The 20,170-nt window shown below is 42.2% G+C and overlaps 1 long non-coding RNA gene across 1 annotated transcript in view; it reads right to left on the bottom strand.

Moving 5' to 3' along the window:
- LOC119149005 overlaps positions 1-20,170 on the bottom strand; it is a 113,028-nt gene that overhangs the window by 13,864 nt on the left and 78,994 nt on the right. Inside the window, exons 3-7 of the long non-coding RNA XR_005104552.1 lie at positions 11,526-11,668; positions 9,009-9,240; positions 6,608-6,729; positions 6,345-6,457; positions 2,654-3,680 (exon numbers count right to left, since the gene is read on the bottom strand). This is a non-coding gene — a long non-coding RNA (uncharacterized LOC119149005). The remainder of the gene's footprint in view (positions 1-2,653; positions 3,681-6,344; positions 6,458-6,607; positions 6,730-9,008; positions 9,241-11,525; positions 11,669-20,170) is intronic.

Genomic DNA, 20,170 nt, shown 5'->3' on the forward strand with positions numbered 1-20,170 from the left:
TAATTAATTTTTCCTAATGTGATATTAGGAGCTTATCTCCCCTTCTTATCCCTGTGTGGCCCGATAAGTAATTAGCCCAAACTCATTTAGAGCAGAGAATATGCTAATACAACATAAATATTTCTTCCAGCATGCCTTTTTTATATGACTATTCTACACAGGCTTATTTTGTGCTCTCTGTGAGTTAGTACAGTGGAAAAACAAGAATGCAACTATGCAGTCATCCTGATTTATCTGTTTTGTACATTGTGCCTGCTGCCCTTGCATTTAATCTCCGTTGTTTCTAGTCTGTGTGCTCTGGTCACAAACTGTCTTTCCATCTCTGCGTGGTATCTAGAATATTTGGAAAGTGACTTACGGAACAATAATGCCAAGTTAATTTCCCCAAATATCTACAAAACATAAAGGACCTTTTGCTCAAGGGAGTAGCCTAATGCTGCCTAAGAGGAAAATGAAAAGCTAATCATATTTTTCAAAGGAAAATAGGGGCCTGTGTTTGTGTCTTGGCTCACATTCCCTCTCTCTTCAAAACAAGCCTTAATGTTCCAGCTCATGTGAGTTATGGCTGAACATGCCAGATCAGCCTAGAGAGACAAGATCTCATATCAAAAGTCACTGTTTTCAAAGAGATTAAATTAATCCAATATTAATCCAAGAAAATTAGTGAAATTGTGGAACAGTCTTAACTGTTCCTAAGGCTTACAGCTGCTCCACCCAACCGACAGCCTTGCACAAGGGCAGAGCTGCAGCTGGAATCCAAAGGTGAAATCATTTATTAGCAGATAATAAGAAAAAGTGTCCATTGCCCGGTTGTTCTCTGCTGCAGGGGCTCTCACTGCAGAGCTGGCTGTCATGGACGTAGGAGCAGGGTGTGGGAGCTGGCAGGGCAGGCAGGCATGCCACTTATTTAATTTTGTCCCTAGTTGGTGCTGGGAGCTTATCTCCACCTCTTATCGCTGTCCGGCCTGTTAGGGAATTAACTCAACCTCATTTACAGCAGAGAGTATTCTAATACGGTGTAAGTATGTCTTCCAGTCTATAATTGAATGCTCTAATTATATAACAAAATTGAATGTCATAGCATAGATATTGCTTCGTCACAGCTGTGTTCTGGGACTCATGGCCTTCATCTTGATGCTTCTGCTGCATAAAGGCTGGATACTTTACAGCATGATCTCACCCCAGGAACTGTTGTATGATTACATGCAACACATACAATGCGTGCTTGTATTATGGTGAGGCAAGTGCGGGCTATGGTTTATATCCCCTTGCTGCTGTCAGCCTTGAAAGCCCCAAGTGATCCAGGTAGTGACATTTCAGTCAAGGTTTTGATTCCAGGAAACAAGCCTGTTCTTCAGTGCACCCCCATTCAGAAAAATGTGTAAACGCACACCAAACTCATCTTCACTAGGTACTTAAAAAGAAGGCACACATTTAAGAACCTCTCCTGAATAAGTCTCTTCACTTCAACTGCTATATACATATAAATACATATGGGCTTTGGTGGGCAGGCTCCCAAATTAAAATATATATATATATATATATATATATATATAGTTGTGGAGCTTGGAGAACAAGAACAACCTCATTTTGGAAATTAGGTTAAACCTCTGTGAAAATAGTGAATAAACTCTCATTATGAACACATGTAAGAAACACTGATGCTCCTTCATGGAGGCAGATATCTAAAATAACAGCAGTCTGTACTCAAAACACAGACACATGCTGCTGCTCAGGACATAGGAATATATATAGCACAAGAAGGTGGAAAAACTTCACCAGATACCATTGAGAAATCTGGGCTATGTGTGGGTCTGATTTTATGAGAAAAGTAGAAGAAAGCTGAAAACAGACTGCAGAGTTTTACTTTTTTAAAAAAAAAAAAAAAAGCACAGAAATAGTGTTTTGTGTTAAAACTTGGCTGAGAAAATGGCTGGGAATTGTAGCAGAGATGATATATCCTGAATTTATTCAATGTAACAGGAGTCTGTGTACCCTCTTACATCAACAGCATCACCTCAAAAACATGCTCAGATCTAAGCTCAAACTTAACAAGCTGAAGCTGAAACAACTTGGTAGATCACTCAAAAAATAACCACTTATGTTATAGATATTGGTCACCTTGCAGATCAACACCAGATTGCACACCCAAATATTTATGGTGAAACAGCAGAACTGTCTCTAATGCAACACGGTTTGATTAAAGATCTGTAATTCAGTCTGGGTAATAAGAAATAAACCATCATTGCTTACGATGCCGGTAGGCTCCAGATATCTTTGAAGATACATGAAAGGCAAAATCCCTGTAATCAGGGATCACGTAATTTCTACCGTGGCATGACTACCTGAGTCCCACACCTGCCAACTCTTCTTGGCATGGACTTTCTCCCCAGTCTATCATGACTGCAGCAATCACACGGCCTTGGCAACAGGCCCCTGGCTCCTTGAAGTGTTTGGCAGAGTGCTTTAGTCTGGACATCAGCTGCTCTCTTCATCTCTAGAGCAAAAGCTTTATTTTCCTCCCCTTCAGTAAGGTTCACAACTATTACCTCCAGTGGCAGCTAACAAAACAAGCTAGCGAAGGCAGGCTTTTTCTTCACAGAGAAAACAAAGCAGTTATGGGGAACGTATCTGATTGTCCAGTAGCACTTACGTTATTCTTACTGTGTTCTTCCAATAGCAAGACTGGGACATGCAGTGGAAATGAGTGTTTTCCATTCCTTTCTGTCCTTTGTTGGTGTTTCTGGTGGACACGGTTGAGATTGATCACTGTCAGCCCCGTGAGGTAGCTCTTCTTAAGATCTCTAATGAACATCCTCTGCTGCACACACACGGGTCTACACAGGATCGTTTCGTGGGGGATTCTTGGGGGCTGCCATTCCGAGAACACACACTAAATACATCCTGTGCTCCCTGCTGGCTGGTGAAAGGTGAGCTGGTGGGCTGTTCCACTCTATGCTGAGGATAGAGCCCAGTGTTCAGACTTTTCATAGGCACTTTTTTCCAATGCATCTAGTTTTCTAGCATCTTTGATGTCTCTACTTTCCAGGGACTATTTTAGCATTGTAATTACATGTAAATAATAATTTTTAAAATCTAGGTTTCATTCTGGGACTGAATGTCTTGCATTTCTATATGCTGAAATGAGTACAAATGGTGGAATTCTTTCCCAATCCTTGCTGTCAGTTCCTTCCTAATTACTCAGAAGTGGGATATGGACAGGACAGGCAATCTGTTCTACTTTCCCAGGATTTGTGTTTTCTAACATGACTTTGATGCTTGGTATTAAGATTTCAGGGATGTTTGCTTTGATGGCTGATTTTGTGTCCTGTTTGGCTTCTTGCTTTTTTTTACTAGGTTATGTATCTTCACAGCTTTTTTCAGGTCTATGGCTCAGTAACACAATGCTACTAGCACAGTTTATGCTTCCAAGGTATGTGTAATCCACCCCATGGTAGGCTGCTACTTGTGCTGCCTGCATAGCAGCTATGTATGATAATGCAAAACAGAAACAGAAAGCAAGCGTGCCCTTGTTTTACACCAGTGTTCAAAGTGAACTGGTCTGTTACTTAGATGCACTCGCATATGCAGCCATCCATCCCTCTGCAAGGCCATGACGATGGAGGACAAGCTGAGTGCTGTAGTTCCACAAGGTGTTCCAGAAGCTGTTGTCAAGTAACCTTAACAAAAAAAATATCAATGAAACTAGTGATGAGCAAAGCCTGTCATAGCATGTTATTTCAGGATGCTTTTTTGTGTGAATATCCAGTTTTCTGGGCCTGAGTCCAGAGGCTGTTCTCCAATTTTGCATCCATCATCCATGTCATCTTGTGTGGCATTCCACTGCAAATGACCTCCCCTATAGCACAGGGCAGAGAGACACTTTCCCAGTGTCATATTCAAATATTTTAACAACTTCACGTTAGTTAGTTAGTTAACTTCACGTCATTGAAAGTTGGGGGGGGGGGGGGCGGTTTCCCCCAGGTTTTATTCAACAACGTTTTAAATCACTAAATGACTTTAAATCATTTTTGCAGTGACATCGTGGGATTTCAGCATTTCTGCTATGAACAAATTATCTTTCATTGCGTTGTCGCTGCTACCTGCTAGACTACAGCTTGCTTTTCTGATATCACTGCTGAGCTAGTGGCAATCTTCTGTTGTTTGAAGTCACATCATCTCATGTTCACAGAATGTCATGTCAAGGTAGGGCTGAGTTTTGGTGCTGACTTCTTTACAATGCTTTGCCCATCTATTTTGTCTCTGTTGTATGTTTCCTTATCTTTGCTTCTGATCAGCCCATTTCCTGTTTAAACTACCCGCACAGGATTTTTGTAACTTGGTAAACAAGATCTGTGGTTTCCTACCATGGCAGGAGCTTCAGTTTCAAGTGTTCTGCCTTTAATATGTTTCTGTTGATCTTTCCTTGAACATTATTTTTCACTGATTTGTCTGCTCTCATGTTCCTTTTTATAATTCCACGTTTCATCAGTCTTAGCATTAAAGAATTTTTATTTCTGAGTTTTTATTTTCTTTATGATGCGTCCTTTCTGGGCTTACGCATTTTGTTGTTATGCCTGTATTGAAGCTGCTGCAGACATTTCGCATTGTTTCATGAAGCAGCAAGGCAAATTTAATGGCTCACTCCCACCGAAAGGGCCCTGCCCAGCCTTAACTCCTTCCAATCTTAACCACATGTTCCCACCTCCTCCTCATGCTGTGGTGCTCATCTGTCTCCTAGTGAAATAGTTCAGCTAACTAAATCAGCAGAAAGCCAACCAGTTTAAAAAAACTAATCAGCTGCTGCCAGGTTGGTGAGCTGAAACAGCTCACAGAGATGTTGGACGAGGGCCAGCACTAGCTCAAGAGAGAGACTAGGAACACCAGGACAGGACCTGGAGAGAGATGGGATCACCTTACATGATGGCAGCAGCGAAGTTTTACAGACTCAGTCATACTGGGAAACATCGTGCTGAGAATTCTCCCTTTGTAACACCATTTTCTCACCTCACCTACCCTTGGCTTCAACAGTAACTCGATTCACAGGATCACTGAATGATCCAAGCTGGAAGAAGTCTCAGGAGGTCTCTAGTCCATCCACCACACTCAATGCAGGGTCAACGCTGAGCTCAGACCAGGCTGCTCAGGGTTTTATCCTGTCGTGTCTGGACAACCTCCAAGGATGGAGACTGCCAAACCAATCTGAGCAACCTGTGGCAGTGATTAATTATCCTCACAGTGAACATTTTTTTTCTTATAAATCTGTGCATGGTCAAAGTCAGAATATCATGCAGCACTGTTTCTTTTTCAGCCTCATGTCACTGATTTCTAAGTCATTTTCCCTTTGAAGTCCATCCTTCCCAGACTTTTCTGCTTGGAATTACAAACACCATCACCAATACCATCAGTTACATAGCACATCTGACCCCAGCTGGTGCTCATATCAGTATCTATTTCTCAGAATCCTTTTGCCATCTGGCAAGGTCCACATTTTTAAGGCAGCAAGGTGCTTAGAAATACGTCAGACAGAAAGCACAGATCAGTCTCCCTCCCACCATTTTGGTTGATCTTTCACACACTCTTACTATTTGTACACAAGGCCTAGGCTGGCTGTGTGACCCCAGCTCTGCCTTACTGAAAAAACATTGCTAGGCTATGAGTGACAGCACATAAACTTAAACCAAGCAAGATATATATATAAAAAAGTAGAAACAAGGACAGAAGTGAAATTGTTGAGTTGGTAGCAGTCACTCAAGGACTGAAGGAAAAAAAATATTAATGGAAAAAGCCCTAAAATCCTGAGAAAAAAAAATCAAAATAAGAGATAGCAACTCAGCAAAACTGAGCATCCGCCTATCGTAAGGAGTGATGGAGACTGGCGCTTCTACATGTGATTACCATCTGCCTGACCAGCAGAACCCAGCGGGTACCTGCATCAGAGGCAGTGAGGACATTAGTGCTTAGGCTAATAGCACATTACTCCCAGCCATTTATTGCATGTGTGATCCAACAAATAGCATAATTGCCACATACTCATAAATTTATCTGTGAGCCTGCTTTCAAGCCTCCATGAGCAGGAAAAGACAGCCAAATAAAATTGAGCAAAAACACTGGGACGGTTATACTATACCACTGCTCTGTCCATTTCTGATTGCTATATTCATCTTTGGTATTAAAGTGGTCCTTGAAAAGAAATAGGCTGAGTTTTGGTTTTTCTTTAATTCCTACTCTGAAGGCCATTTTGGAAATGCATGCTTACGCTCTTCTCCACATTTCTGTGTCATAGCACAGCATTGTGTAATATCCATTTTGGCATGTGTGGTGAAATGCATTGCTTAGATCACCTGTTTTGCTGGCACACTTCCTTCTTCTCCGTCCTAATTGCCGGATGACGGACTACCTTCCTGGGGTGACTCAGCATGCAGGCTGGCTGGCTTACCCATCATTCCCTCATCATCTGCAGACGGATGTGTGTCAAGACAGGATATGGGTGGAGATGGAAGCACAGCCCAATTACAGAACCAAGAATGCAAGAGGGAATGTGTGAAATTAATATTGGTAGAGTGGAAATGCTGGCTTTCTTCCTAAAATCTTAACCTTAACCCACCTGTTAGGATGGCTTCCAGCAGAGCCAAAGAATTGGGCTGGTGTTGCAATCTAGGGAAATGGTATTCACAGGCATGACAATCCACAGTACCATCCATTAGCCAAAGAAGCTAGCCACTGAAACTGAAAAAAATAAAAATAATAAAAAAAGGAACAAACTTAAAGAAAAGCTGGTTTTTTTTCAAGTTGAAATAAACTATCGGTTTATTTCAGATAAACAACATCATTGAAAAAAAGAATTAAACAGTGGTGGGAATGCCAAGGTTTGGGAGATGATGCTGAAGAAGATAGAGGGGGGAGAAGAAGTGGCAATTTGGCTTATAAAGCCCCATGCTGTCCTGTGGCAAGGTCAGCTGTAATCCTACAGACTCATTAAGGACAGCTGTCTGGGGAAGGAAGGCAGGGTGAGTCTGCTGTCCCTTACATTTTTGCTTTGTGAGCAGCCAGTAATAGGAGCAGTAGCCCTCCGTGATGGACCAACACCTGGTGATCTGCCCAACAACAGGGCCCCCACAGCTTGCCAGCACTTGGTGATTTGGTCCAACAGCAGCTCTGAAAAATTTCTTTTTCCATTGGCGCATCAGTACAGATGTGTGGCCTCACTAAGTTCAACGCGGTCAACAAAATTTTTTTGGCGCATACACAGTTATTTACCAAGACATGCAAACATGCAGTGCTGCTGTTGCCTCGAATCAGCAGAGTTAATTTTAGCATACACCAAATTTTCCTGGAAGCCAAAGGTGAGTTCCAATTGAAAATTGAGCATATGCATAAATGTCTGCCAAACTGCAGCCTGTATACATGACCTGATACCTGGTGTTACATGTTTTCTGGTTTACAAATTTTAAAAAAAATCCTTCAGATCTGAAGCTACCCAAACTCTCGTAACACAAACAGGACCTTTTTATTCTCAGATGTAGAGAAAAATATTTGGAAGAAAATATGTTACGAATAAGTGACTACATAGAGCTTTTCAGAATTCAAAAGGATTATTTTTCCATCCTCATCATTAACATTAGTTAACCTCATTAATTCCCATCATTAATCATTGATGCAAATGAGCAACTGCCTAGAGGAGAGTGAGACCCGAATCACTGTTGAAGCTGATGCAATAGCAGGTGCAGCTCGCCACCTTCTCCAGCCTGAGAGCTGCCTGAACACATCAGCTAACACTGTTCTACTGACCACAAAGCCCATGAGCAGCCCAGGCAACCTGCCTTTTCTCCTTCTGAACCGGCTGGAGTTTGAGAAGGAGCTGGGGCTACCAGGAGGATGTTGAAGACACCAGGCATGAACCCAAAGAAACCATGCTCCAATGGCTCCGATACTCCACTACGAATAAACCTGTTGACTACAAGTGGTGTCACCTGACGGGAGTATATCAAATCAGTATTTAAGAAACAGAAGTCATTCAATCACTTACAAGCTAATGGATCCTATTGGTATCATATGCAGAGTTTTAGAACACATTTTGAAGGAAGTAATAATTGATAGCTAGATAAATGGAAAAAGGGATTAGAATGTATTGATCACTCAAAAATAAAAGATCATGCTAGAAATCATTTTCTTCAATAAAATGGAGACAAACATTCTTTCAGGCTACTGGAAAAAAATAGCATTTGGTATAAATCAAGCCTCAACGAAAGTGTTAAGTGATGCTTGTATAAATACACCACATTGGACATGCTGTGCATGCAATACACACTATGGTAATATGCAACATTATCTAGGAATGCATAACGTAGATAAACAGCAAAAAATAGAGCCGTGAGTAAGGCTGACCGTGATCCCTCTTCCTGCTTACACCCTCAAGTCTTTAGAATACACTGTTTGAGTATGAGATTCACAGTTACATTTCGCAGCTAAATTGTGATTAGTGTGTGATGTATACAAAGTTACATGCAATGGGACTACATAAGCCTGTGAAAAATACAGGGCCAGTTAAGCTGAGGGCACTGAAGAGAGAACGCCTGAGAAATTTAGGCTATGACCCCAGGAAATGAGTGAAGGATATGAGAGAGAAGAGCAGTACGTTCCTACTAAAGGAACTGGAAAGGGAATTCAAACATGAGAAAAACACAATGATGTAGGCCTGAGTGGGTCCTCAGCAGCCAGGACATCACATCCAGCTCAGGTGCTCTAGTACATCATGACCACAGCCCTAGTTATTAACATGGCAGAGTGAATTGTCACTAAATGGTGATGATTGCCACTAAACTGAGCAGCCACTCCGTTGCACACCACTGTCTGTATGTAAGGGGGAGGGGGTGTTACATCCTTTGGTAAGAACAGAACGATCTGTGGTTTGTGCAGCCCACCTCAAATTCAGAAAGACAGAGTGAAAACTGAAAACAAAGTCCTTTCAGCTCTGAGAGATTACCAATGTAGGAAGACATATTTACCCATATTTCTGGACAGCTGTCCCCAGACTTCCTCCCCCTACATCCCTTCTGAAACCTCCAACACACCAGGGAACACGTTGTAGCTTCAGTGCATTGTATTCCTTCATCTGAACAATGCCAGCCCGTCTGGTTACGCGCTTTTGTAGGTGACAATCTAATGGCTGCCACTGGTACTTTCTAGGATTATGCAGCTGTGTTTTTCCACAATGCTTCTGTCAACTCATGCCCTGCTCTTGAGAAAAGAGATTCTAGATTTAGCTTAAACAGTAGTGATACAAATGAATGGTTGCCTCCAGCACAGTTCTGTGGACTGAATAGGCTGAATCAAGACATGTTTTCTTCATAAAAGCGTATCACTGCAGTAAGAGCACTCCACTGATCTCTTTAGCAAGAATTAATTAGAGAGGAAATAGATACTGAAAGAGCCTGAGCAAAATGAGCAAAAATAGAAAAACAGGAAGGAGGTGCTGGGGAAAGGGAAGTAGCTAGAGAAGAGGAAGAAACAATGAGCCTACCAAGGGGAGAGAGTATACTTTTCATTATTTTATACATCATTGCCAAAATATGTAAATACCAGCTATTTGCATCTGCGCAGGCTCCTGGCTGTGGCCAGCCCCTGGCTCCTTCCTTCCAGGCCATGGCAAGGAAGCCGCAGCATGCAGCCAGCTTCGTTTCCCTCGCCTGGTGAGGAGCAGCATTGTGGGGACCTTGTTAAAGTCCTAAAGCAGTTTAAGCAGCTTAAACTGCTTTATAAGCTTAAAGTGTCTAAGTCTTCAAAGCTGCTTAAAGCTGTTTAAGCTGCTTAAGACACTTTAGGCTGTTGGCATATGGCATGGGGCTATATGCAACATCCTAGCCCACAGACCAAACCATCCACCTTCAGTTTATCGGTGCTAGCAATGAACCTGCCTCATCAGGGCTGCCCTAAGCAAGCTCAGATGAGCTGAGGTTTGGTAGTTTGGTTTAATTGTCCCTCTGCACTTTGGGATTAAGGCTGTCCTTGACACCTGACAGGTTTGTCCCAGGTTCTTTGAACCTAGGCAGTGTTTTACTATTCTACAGCAAGGGTAGGGTGTCTAATGGTAGACCTGAAGCTAGCCAAATCCATTAGGTTAGTATTTATCCATTTGCACAGCAAAATTCACAAGCTCCAGTATTTGTTTACAAAAGAGAATGTTCTCACGCAGTATGAAATCATTATTCTGGTGTCCAAAAGTCATGTATATTTTTAAAAGAACAAAAGAACCAGCAGACAGTCACTGAAGCGTGGCCTAATCAATAAACACCAAATCTAAACATTTTTTAATTTCTGGAAAGTCATATTTTGTCCAGACCCTGATCTTATCTTAGAGGTTTATGACCATCTTTTTACTAGCCTAAAATAATGATGGTGACTTCAGGTACTTCGAGTGTTTACAGTCATATTTGGGTCAACACCACAGTGCACTGTGATGACCACAGAGTTCTCTAGAAAACATTCTTGAGATTTTTTTTTATATACTAAGTAGTGACTAGAGTTTGTCAGAAGTTTTACACAGCTTTGAATTTCAAGCAAAGAGCACATTTTCTGAAAACCTTAGTTTTTCTCAGTTTTCCTTTGGGACTATGATTTTAAAAAGATTTGGTTTGAGCTAACACAAAAAAAATCATATTGCAGAATGCTGCTTTATTTGCACTATAATTCTGGTTTGCATTTAGTAGGTCCCCTGGAGGACTGCGGCTCCTATGTTCACTGTGTTCCCCTACCTAAGATATACGTGTGGTACACCATGACTGCAACATTTTGGGTTTTGAATGTTGAAATGTTAAATTATAATTCAAGCCCTCAGAAATTTCCAGTCTTTTCAGAACACTTACATTTTTTCTCATTCTCATCTCCCATTCCCATTTTTCTAATTTTCAAAATTGGAAAAAATTCTAAAATTTTGAATAAAAGCAATTGCTAAAATTCAGGATTTCTCACAGGTTGAGAAGTCCTGACATGTTAGTTTTACCGAGGTCTGTATCTGTGCTGTTGTTTTGCAGACCCACTGGCACAAAAACAAGATTCTGTCCTTTTCCATTGGCAAAGATTATTTGATCTGTGTTTATTTTGGATATGTTTGTTTAATTCCTCATTTGAGTACTATCATAAACGATTAGGTCATTACTGCCCCGGGAGAATAACTCGTTTAATAGTTAACCTGTGCTTGCAAAGCTCTTCGATAACTCGGAAAAAATACTGTAGTTTGCACATGAATCATGGAAATGTAGACTTGGATGGGCTCTCAAGGGGTTATATAGTCTGTTATTCCTCAATACTTTTAATCAAAGCTGTACTTAACCTTTGTGAGGTAGAATAAAAAACAAAAAACAAAACACAAAAAAAAGACCCACCACACAAAACCAAAGGAAAACAAGTTGGTTTTTTTTCAAGAAGTCCGGAGAACAACCTGTGTAATCTTCCATAATGAATATGTCCAGGGCTACACATGCAATTTTCAAATGCTTCCTTAGCAAAAGCCTGTTACGGATTACCTTGTAATAACTTGTACACTCTGTCATGGTTCCAGGGATCTCAGCCACCTACTACAAAAGTATTCATCTGGTCCATCTCCTAACTTTGAAGAGAGGCCACAATTGTCTTCATAATTGTAGATGGCAGTTCCTCTGATCTGTATCTAAAAACATTAATATCAGGGATTATACAAACTTTTTAGGTAATATATTCCAGTGATAATGTTTTCTACTAGTTACAACATGTTACTATAATACCTCTTACAGTACAGCTAAAAAAAATCCTTCACATTCTGCCCAAATCTTTAATGGGCATGAAAAAAACGTATCACTACCCTCTTTATAATAAACTTTTACATACTTGAAGGCTGTTGAACCACATATAGCTTTATATTGTCTAGATTTAAAAAAAAAAACCAGCCGTGCTTTATGGATCCAAATTTCCAGACTTCTTACCTTCTTGATCTTGATCTTATCTGGATTGTTTCCATCTTATCTATATCTTTCTTAAATTATGGTGCTTCAAAGTAAAATAAGAGTAAAATTTTAGCTGAGGCCTCACCAGTGCCAAGAAGAGCACACTACTTATCTCTCGTCTTACATCTACTGTTTTGAGCAGACAATTCAAGAGAATCTAGAATTACATTTATGTCTGTTCCTCAACAGCATCACACTGTTGACTCATTCATGGCCCTCATTAATCATTAGATATTTCTCTGCAGTGACATTCTGTGGTTGTGCTTTTGATTTCATCCTCCCAAATGTACTCTACAATTGTTCAAATTTTTAATGTTGGATTTCAGAACCCATCCAGATACTTTTGAAATCTACTTCTGTCCCTGAGCACATTTTGCAAATTTTTACATGGTGTCATCTACCAAGTTCATGAGCATATAATTATTTCTAATTCTGTCATCTATAAGTCTGAAACGTACAGAAGCCTATCCATTGGGAGCTGTGCAAGATTCCTTTTCAATGTCCTCCTAGTGCAGCTACCAACAATCATGTGTTAGGTTTACATTAACAGTGGATTGAATTAGGAATGATTTCAAATGGGACAAATTTTCCCAGTTCATTTATGAGCATACAGGACAGTGTGAAAAACCTTAAGTTGAGATACATCTTGGGTCAATATACAGTCATTTTACTGCTTTTCCTTATCTATTGGACCAGTAGCCTTCTTCAAGAAGGAAACTAGATTAATTTGACAAATTCACTTTGGCTGTTTCTTATCACCTTACTATTCCCATGGCATGTATGCATTTACTTCTCAAGAATCTGTCCCATTATCTTTCTTGGTATTGAAGTTAGGCAGAGTATTCTCTATTTCCCTAGATTCTTGATTTCCCATTTTTAAAAGCAGAAATGGTTATAACTCTGCAAACCAGGGCTGCAGCCAAGAACTTCTTAACAGTGCCAGAATGTGAGCCTGCTGTGAATGCCACATTTAAGAAAGCTTATTAAATTTCTCTTTCCCTTTCCCTTTCCTTTCCTTTCTTTTTCTTTCCTTTTCCTTTTAAACCATGTGCCACGATGGCAAGAATTAAGAAAGAGCAAGTCTTTAAACTGAATGGGTGTTTTCTTCAAAATAATTTGCAAGATGTATATTGTAATGTCAAATCTCTGATCATTACCAAAGATCAGACATGTGATCCTGACTGTATTTCCATCTTAGGCTACATGGTTACTGCAGGCCCTGGTGACTTATCCACTCTTCCAGGAACTCTCAAAGTTGAGAGCTCAGTATGTATTAAGTGATTTTCAGCAAGCTCTAGAGACTTGTGGACATCTAATTTATTCAAATATTCTTTCACTTGTTTTTTTCCCTATTCTGGCATATGTCCTTTCCTCTTGTTAAAAAAATAGCGTTGTTAAGTACCCATCATTAATGTTTATGTGCACGTGAAGAATGCAGCAAAGTAAACAATAAAACATTTCACTCTACTCAGTATCTGTTATTTGTGCCTCTGCCCTTCTCTTCCCCTAAATTCTTGGTATTTATAGAAGTCTTTTTCTTCCCTTTTATGCTCCAGAAGACTTGCAACTCATTTTGTGACTTAGTCTTCCTAGTTTTATCCCTAGATGTTTGTGCTACTGCTTTATTACTCACTCACTCACATGCCCTCACTTTCACACTTTGTAGGATTTCCTTTTTGATATTCAGGTCACTGGAGAATTCTGGATGCAGCCATACTGGTCTCTTACTACTTATCTGTCTTTCACATCAGGATGGTGTGCTGGTGCATGTGCAGCACTGTTTCAATTGCTCACAGGTTCATTTTCCTTATAATTTCTTCATATGGGACAATTCTTAGCAGCATCCTGAATTGCTGTGGTATATTAGTGGTCTTTATTTTTAACTAGCTTGCTTTAAAAACAAAATTAAATGAAACTGATACATTTCATCTGACATTTTCCACATAAGAAAAATAACAGGTTTAAAATAGATAATATGTGGCTCTAAGCAACTTAATTATATCCCATTTTAAAGAACAACTTTGCCAGCAAAAAAAAGGCATGTCAGGATTCCAGCGCAATGATTTATGATCCTGTCATAGTGACAGATATTCTTCATGTATCTCTGACATCGTAATCTGGAGTCAGTGTGCTTTTTTTTTATGTTTGCTGGTAAAAAGAAATGCACTATATAAACACATGGTTATTTGTCTTCAAGGCTCTGCCCTGCATTAGCTTGGCAGGTCTAATTTTGAGATGAGTTCTGTAGTAAAACTAAATTGTTCTAGTTTTGAGAGGAGTTCTGTAGTAAAATCGCTTTAGCAGTGATATTGTACCACAAAACGAGCACTGCAGACCCAGTTGGGCCCCCTTACTGGATGCTGACCAGGCTGATACACTCTGATCCAGCAAGGATCTGGCATGCTGCTGTGCTCTTCTGGCTCTTGGCAGACTTCAGCCATCATCTCTGTCTTCAGCTTCTCAGTTCATCCTGAGGGCTGATTCCTGATCTTAAGCACCCCTTGTCTGCATTCAGGATTTACTACCTGTACCTCCTGGCTGCTGAGATGCAGAATTTAAGCCTATGGGAGAGACACTCACCGAAGCATGAGCAGAGAAAGGCATAGACTTATGTGGAGGAAGAGAGACGTCAAACCGTAACAATAAGGAGCTTTTCTGCAGCTCTGCCTCACTTGCTGCGGTTCAATAGCCCTGCACCTCTAGCACTTTCTTAGCTACAATAATTGTTCTTGGCACCCATGTTTCTGCTTAAAGGACTACTGAGAGACACTGGAGGACAAAGACTTCAGTTCAATAAAGTGGTGGAGTGACACAAACATGTAAATATCTATATACATCCTTCTTGCAGTTTTGCTGATGCAGTGGAATCACACTAAAGGTTTTTACCAGCACAGCTCTATCAACTAGGGATTGTACTTCTTCACAGCACAGCCACATTGGTGACAGATTGTAGGACAGACATAGCTAAGCTTCAAAGGTTCCCCAAAACACATCTCATCTTGCTGTAACAGGGAGCTTCCTAATAAAATTTTGTCTTCTATCAGTTTCTGGTTATGAGGGCATTGCTTTGCAGCCCAGATCTCTGCTACGGTTATGTTTACTGGTTAGTCTTTTTCAGCTCCGAGTTCTCAGAACAAGGTGCAGATAACTGTCATACCACAAAAGGAAGAAGCTATAGAAAAACCCCTTTTGCCAGATATGACTTTATAACCTATCTTCATTGGGAAAAAAAGTGTGACCAGCTATAAATTCACCCTTAAAAATGTGAAATATTGCAACAAAGAATATTTAACAGTGAACCCTCCAGACTTGCACTATTTTTTATGAAATGCACATTTTGATAAGCTAGATTTATCATCTTGATAAACTAGGCTAGGGTAAGAATCAAATAAAACGGTTCAGCACTGAGGGAGCAAAAGATGTTAATTCATCTTTCTCATCTCTAGTTTCTATGAGTAAGCCAGCAAATAGGTACAATAATCAATAGGCAATCCAAATTCTGAATGTAAAGACTGACTTCCTGAATATTATCAACAAAGGATGACATTGCTGTGTTCTGGGGTTTCCCGAATAGTACATCACAGATTGAACTAAACCAAGTTTGCCCTGCTTATTTCTACCACGTGACTAATAGTAGCATGTCTGATAGGTAAAAGGAGATATTCTGCTATAGAAGATGCCTGAAATCTTGATGAAGACAGAGTTTGCTTAACAAAAGGCACAGCTACATGCATAGGGGCCCGATGGAAACAAACCCAACAGTGTGTGCTCAGGGATGCTAGGGTTCAGGCCAGTCTGGGAGGTAGAGAGGCACCAAGAGTGGCTCTCTATCACAGCTGATAACCCCTGACCTTCATCTAAAACAGTTACACAGCTTCCAGACCACAGCTGGTGCACGTGGGGCAGATGCAAAGCAAGGGTGGAGAAGTTTGGTTCTAGCCCTGACCACTCATATGGCGGTGGTTTGAGATACTCAACCACAAGCTAAACTTAGCAAAACTAGAACATGAAAGAAAATTATTATATGAAAGCTAGAAAAAAATCTTATTTTAAAGATGGTAGAACTTATCCATGTCAGTTCTGCAGAGTTTCAGACATCTGCAAAGTTGAAGGCTCACACTGTATTCTTTAGGGTTTAGGAAATCAATAGAAGTTAACCTTTAGGCAATAGAGATGCGAATAATTCACTACTGTGAAAATAAAGTTTCACAGACGGTTACTATTTCCTCCCTTCCTTAGGGCTGCAGATCTTTCAATTTATTTGGTCTTTAAAAAAAAAAATGCAAGTGACATTGTTCAAAGATTTATACTTGCAAAATCAATATATCTATCAGCTACTACAGAAACTTACTTGGGTTTGAAATATTTACAACATGGCAGAAGAGCAAAGTATGAGTGCAGTTCCTTGTGTCATCACAGAGCTGTCCTGTTCAGAAAATGTTCTTTTTAGTTTTCTCCATGTTGCAGAAAGCCAGAAACAATAACCAGTAATCATATTACTTCTTTTTAAACGTATACCTTTAAATAGAACCCTTAAGGAAATACTACTACTACTACTAATACAGCATCTAATATAAATTCTTGATCATGGCCATGAACAGACATATTGTGTACTTTTAAATCACATTCTGTCTACCTTAGTAATTCGGTTCATAGCAATAGGGTAGCTTTGAAGCAAATGCCCAGACTGTCCCTACTTTTCATATGTTGGCTAGTTTCTCAAACTGGTGCTGGTGTGCACAAAATAGATTCCTGTTGGATGACACCAAACCAGGAGCTCTACTCCACAGCACTCCAGTGCTCAGTGGAGTCATGGGTCCCTCATCCTTGTGTGGACTTTCCACTACAAGGACCTCCAGCATGTTGCTAAGGTACATGCTTTCCCAGAAGATTCTCAGATCCAGGAGAGTGGCTTCAAAGCCAGAAGGAGATTTCAGAATCAAGTACTGCATACATCTTCCTATTCACTGTCAGCTGCCAGTCCTCAACCACTTTAGTGGTGTCTGCCTATCTGGTACCTTATCCTCATTCATCTAGACTTCAGATCTGAAACCTTTCCCTTCTCATCTTTCCTGCCTTCTGTTGTTGAATCACCTTGCTGAACATGTCTTTCATTATTCTTCTTTTTGTGTTATCTTCCCCACAATTCTGCTCTCCTCTACCGCACTGGAAGCTCCCTCTTCCACCTGCCAAAAAATTCAGACAACTGCAGCCTGAGCCCTGTGTTTCCCATGAACCTGTGACATGAGAGAAAGAAGAGTTTTTCAAGGGGTAAGCTAACTCAGTGGAATCTCAGAAGGCCAAGAACTCCCACCAACTGTCACCTACAAAAGAAGTGGTGAACAAGGCTGCCTTAAAAAGTCAAAGATGAATCACAGAAGCACAGCACGGTCAGGGTTGGAAGGGACCTCTGGAGATCATCTGATCCAACCCCCTGCTAAAGCAGGCTCACCCACAGCAGGTTGCACAGTCACATCCAGGCAGGTTTTGAATGTCTCCAGAGAAGGAGACCCCACAGCCTCTCTGCGCAGCCTGTTCTGGTGGTGTGTTACCCTCAAGGTAAAGAAGTTTTTCCTCATATTTAGATGGAAATTCCTGTGTTGAAATTTGTGCCTGTTGCCCCTTGTCCTGTCACTGGGCACCACTGAAAAGAGCCTGGCCCCATCCTCCTGGCACTCATCCTTAAGATGTTAGTAGACACTGATAGGATCCCCTCAGCCTTCTCCTCTCCAGGCTCCACAGGCCCAGCTCTCTCAGCCTTTCCCCACGAGGGAGATGCTCCAGTCCCCTAATTACCTTGGCAGCCCTCTGCTGGACCCTCCCCAGCAGCTCCCTGTCTCCCTTGAACTGGGGAGCCCAGCACTGGGCACGGCACTCCAGGTGCGGCCCCACCAGGGCAGAGCAGAGGGGCAGGATCACCTCCCTCACCTGCTGGCCATGCTCCTCCTGATGCAGCCCAGGGTCCCACTGGCCACCTTGGCCACATGGGTACACAGCTGGTTCGTGGGCAACTTGCTGTCCACCAGGACTCCCAGGTCCTTCTCCGCAGAGCTTCTTTCCAACAGGTCGACCCCAGCCTGTAGTGGTGCATTATACTATGAAGATAGTCTTGCAGGCCGGTAACTATAATCAGCAGTTGGCCCTATGCCCAGTACAGGGAGCTTGGGAAAGTCTTTGGGAGGGAGCATGTAACTGAGCCAGCATCTGCCCTCCATTTCCATGAATCTAGTGTCCCCATGTAGGAGAGTCTGGAGGAATGTGAGCCCTTGGACATCAATCTTGGCACCTTGACCCCAAGTCCCACAGCAGGCTCCTGGACAGCACATCCAAGGACACTTCTTCAGCTTTCTCCCCCACAGAGCAGATGCCAGCCATCTCCTCTACCATCAGCCCCAGTTCTGACTTGAGCAGTTGTGCACCCCTTTACTACAACATCTCTGAAGTAGAAGGAAAGGGACAGGGGAGCTGTAAGATTTCTGGTGGGATTAAAGCGCTGGTCTCAAAGCTGTGGAGAAGGGATGGATTTTGCCAGGCTGTCCATGGGGACTATTGTGTTTTGAAATGCACTGGAGCCATAAGCTGTAGGAAAAATCTCCTGCAGAGGAACTGCATGCATCAGAAACCTCATGGCCCAGCTCTAACCTGTAAAAGTGCCTGGCTCATTGCTAGGGCCTGGGTGAGCTGCACATGTGGACGTGTCATGATAATGCAGTTATCTGAGGCCAGACAGCGAGCCCCTGCTCAGCTCCTCCTCCTCACTGGGCATTGCCGCCTATAGTTCTTCTGACAGTCACCCGCTGTGTCATTTGAATGCTTCTGACAGTCTGTTTCTGTTAGCTGCACCTCTTCTTACAGCTATCCTGGGCCTTTCCTTCAGGCCTTGCCTATGTCTGCTTTGCCTGTCCCCCCCGGGTGACGGCCTGGCAGGAGTGGGGCCCACAGGTGCCCTTGGCCCATTGCAAGGTGGGAGCAGCAGCACGGGAGAAGCTCTTGCCCCGCACCAGGGAAATGGCAGGAGGGAGGGTTACCTTGCTGAAGGACTCCTTTCCCTTCCTCCAGGCCTTAACCAGCCCAACCTCCTGTTTCCTTACCAAGTGTAGTTCTGCCTTTGCAGCCTTTATTGAGCTTCCCCACCCCTGATGCTTTTTCTTCCTGCTGCTGCTTGTGGATCTGTTAGCAGGCAACCCCTCCTCCACACCATCACCCTTCCTGCTGGGCTGCGGTGCCATCTGGCTCTCCCAGCACGGGATGCCTGTGGCACTGATGACACAGGAGGCAGCGTCATGACTTCCTGAGAGCCTTCTTCCTTCACAGACAATCATGCCACCAGAGGAGGGGCAACAAGGGCAGAGGAAGTTAGAGACCACATAATAAGAGTAAGCTAAAGGGATGGTGGCTTGCACATCCCTAAGGGCTGAGTGGACGAAGCAAGCCACCTTATGGGGTGCACTAGGGTGTGAAGAAACTCTCCATCCCTTCCCTCAGAAGAGGGAAGATGACACATTGATGTCTCCAAAAGCTTTTCTTATTTGGTCTTCTCATTACAGGCATTGCAAGAAGGCATTGCTGTTTAATTACCCCACTTCATTCTGCTCCATGTACCCTCATGTACAGAGCAGAGAACGTCCAGTACACCACTGCTTTCTTGGTCCCTCAGTGCCCCCAGAGGGGAGAAGAGGTCCATGTGTGCAGCCCCAAGGGAACCAGTCCCCATTGGTCAATGTAGATGGAAGACTCACCTGCATCCCCATGGAGTTTGTGCAGGGCTGAGAAGACACCCATAACTGGAGATCATTGGGAGTGCTGGAGCCAAGTGTGTGTGCTGTGCAAAGCTCATTGTCTGATAGAGACATGACTGAAAGCTCTTCCTGCTTCCAGTCTACATGCAGAAAATGCATGATTAAACCTTGCAGATGCACCCTTGTTGTCAGGGTATGGCCTTATGATCAAACAACAGAGGGTATATGGCATTTCCCACAAAACCTTAACAGCATGAACCTTTCCCTTCTTGGAACAGAGGTAGACATATCCCCACCAAGCCCAAGGCTGGAGTTGTTGAAAATGCACATCATGAGTCCCTGCACAAAAATCTGCTGTGAAATCCATAAATCTCCTTTAGAGGTTGTGCAAAGCCTTACAATGTATATGGTTGTAGCTGCAATAGGCTGGGACCAGGAGAATATGAAACT

The sequence above is a fragment of the Falco rusticolus genome, chromosome 5, assembly GCF_015220075.1.
Source record: "Falco rusticolus isolate bFalRus1 chromosome 5, bFalRus1.pri, whole genome shotgun sequence".
In the NCBI taxonomy this organism is placed as follows: domain Eukaryota; kingdom Metazoa; phylum Chordata; class Aves; order Falconiformes; family Falconidae; genus Falco; species Falco rusticolus.